Genomic DNA, 2,896 nt, shown 5'->3' with positions numbered 1-2,896 from the left:
GCATAAAAACTAAGCAATTGCTTTTTTCTTGAAATTGCATACCTTTCACTTAAATTTGTTTGAACATAATATTTGAATTATTAATAAACAAGCACATGTACTTATTGCCAATAACAATTTCTATTTTATTCAGTTTTAAACTTTTCTTTATATATTTATGATTACATAAATGGTTCTCGTTTTATTACACAGGATCATCTCTACTTTTTATAGAAAATTTTGAAAAAAAAGTGAAACTAAGTGAAGTAATTTTATTATTGGCAGAATTAGTGTCTAACTCTACGTGACTGCTTCTAAAAGCTATCGTGTTTCACGTGGCATATAAGACTTAATTTCATTATTACATTAGTGTTTTTTATATGTATGTATATGAATAGGATATTATATATTTATGTATTTAAAAACCAACAACTTTAGACCGCGCATCTGAACTTGTTAAAATCTTGGCGTGTCACAAACATATTCGTTATTATATAAGGAAAACTACGAAGAATATGAAAAAGAATATCAGTACTGCGAAGATTTTTATCATCAGTTTGGAAGTACTTCAATATTTCACCATACGCTCCACAGTCTCCTCTTGCTCCTTAACCATATGTGCTGATTGTTGAAATATACTGCCTAGCTCGACAATAGTCGATTCCACGATTGAGAGAAATAGAGATTGCGCCAATCGCGGTACCGTTAATCCGCTCTTTGTGATTTTGACAGAATCAGCTGTGTGCGTGACGTCATCTTGGTGCAAATGTTGATTGTGAGCATACGAAAAAACCAAATAACAATTTTAATATTTGTGTGTTAATATTTCTGCTTGGTTTTAAACAATTATTGAGACATTACAAAGCAAAACGAAGTGTGCAGTGGCAAAGTGTAATATGTAGTGAAAACAAAAGGAATGCGTGCGATATAAGTTTTTTTTCGTTTCCTACGGACGCAAATCTGGCGAAAAAATGGAAGCAGTTCTGCCGGCGAGGAGATGCATTAAACACCAAATCGAGCTTTGTGCTATGTGTGTGAGCTATGAGCTCCTACATGGAACCATGTTGGCCTTTCCTTGGTGAATTGTAGTAGGTACATTTGCATGGTGAACTTAGACAGTTGCTAGTTTAGTTTGCTGGCAATGGCAAAAAACAAAAGCAGTTTCTACAGTAAATAGATACATGAACTTCACTACCTACTTATTTTTGTTAGTACCTGATTCTTTTTAGTGCTGGTATGAGGTAATGCACCAGTGGATAAGGTCGCCAAGCGCTAATTCAAGCGGCATCTTACCGCGCTGTTACGTACCTAATACAAAACAGCTTAAATTATATTTTATTTACATGGAATATTTGTTTCCAAAGAAGCCACACTCATGCATCCTCTCGGAAATGGTAAAAAAGTCATCAAATAAAAGCTGTGGAGTTAACAGCTGTGGAGTTTATGGTGGTTGGCTACCGTACACAAATATAAATATGTACTCTACATGGCGAGTCCAAAAATTCACTTTGCTGCACAGCTTCCTTTTGGTCTGTATGAAATTGCAAACACTGTTAATACATCCATTTTTTCATGTGCCAAAAGTCGTACTTACCTAAAGGGCTACATGTCCAAAATTATTGCTACGTGTTCCTAATTAATCAATCTTTGCATATTTATTAATTCCTGCAAAATTGGGCCATGTAATATAAAAATTAACACATTTTTCTGCATTGTTTACATATTTTTATATGCGTTTTGGCATTTCTCTCTCGCAATTGCACCAAAAATCCTCTCTCATTGGCGCAATCTTGTATTCTATCATTCTTGAGTCGATTCAATGTTCTGCATAGTCTCAGCCCGCTGTTGCACGTAACTATCGAAGTCATCATATAATGCAATCTGCTGCTGCGTCTGTATTCCACTACCTCCGACTGCACCCAGCAATGGTGTTGTATCACTTGCGGCCATGTCAATGCTTACGGCCGTATTCTCTTCGCTTAACAGCAAGGAGCCCTGTTTCGCTGTACTCGAGCGAACAGTGCTAGCAGCAATTGGTGACTGCCCGATTTGATACCGACGTGCTTTTTGTTGTTTGAGATTTTTTATACGCACTTCTAGTATCTGTTTGAAGTCGGTGCCCATGCTGGCTAATTTAGATTGTAACGCATACACCATGATGTAAGTCAATTCTTGAATCTATTGCGGTCGATCATCAAAAAGACTCTTCTTTTTAGCCACTGCAAAAGAATCGGTAAAGTAATATTTATAATTAAGAACACCTATTCATTTTATACTCACGCATTGTCAATTTTTCCAACTTGGCATATGCACTTGCTATGTTTTTGCCAATATATTTGTGGCCATCATAAATTCCTTTCATACGTCAATTGTTGCACCATAGCCTGTAAGAAATGCGTAAACATAGTAATGTAAACGTCTTCAAATGCACTTCTACTTCTAACTTACTTGTAAGTCTCTAATCTGTTGCTCGTACATAAATTGCGTCTGCGTCGAGGTCTCTATCCGATTGCGGCCTTGGTTTAAATTGGCCTTATCCGACAACTGGCGTATGATAAGCTGCGCCATTTCCAACTCATTTGACTTTTCTTTGAACTGATGTTCAACATCGGGAGCACGTTGCTGCATTACATCTAACAGCTTTTTCATTTCATCCAGATGAGCCGCTTGATGTGGCAAACACCCAAAAGTTTGTTTACAAAGTGCATTTTTGAGTAGTTGAACAAATGCCAGTGGGCAGCTAGCGGGTCAGTTGCTGGCAACAATTTGCAGGCTTGGGCCAGCGTTTGTTGCGGCTGCCGGAAAAGTAGCTAAATAATGAAAGTAATTATATGTATAGCGGAGTAGGAGGTTTTTCTTTATTTTAAAAGCTTGCTTACTGATTTCACTAATTGACGACGATGCAACGATCACCGTG

General features: G+C 37.1%; 1 pseudogene; it reads right to left on the bottom strand.

The window, feature by feature from the left end:
* Nucleotides 1-454: 454 nt before the first annotated feature.
* LOC118754772 lies at nt 455-2,311 on the bottom strand (annotated as a pseudogene).
* Between the last annotated feature and the right edge of the window lie 585 nt (nt 2,312-2,896).

This window comes from Rhagoletis pomonella, unplaced genomic scaffold (genome assembly GCF_013731165.1).
Source record: "Rhagoletis pomonella isolate Grant_MI unplaced genomic scaffold, Rhpom_1.0 Rhpom_scaffold_04602, whole genome shotgun sequence".
NCBI lineage: Eukaryota > Metazoa > Arthropoda > Insecta > Diptera > Tephritidae > Rhagoletis > Rhagoletis pomonella.
The sequence above is the reverse complement of the archived record's forward strand: the minus strand, read 5'-3'. Positions and strand labels throughout refer to the sequence as shown.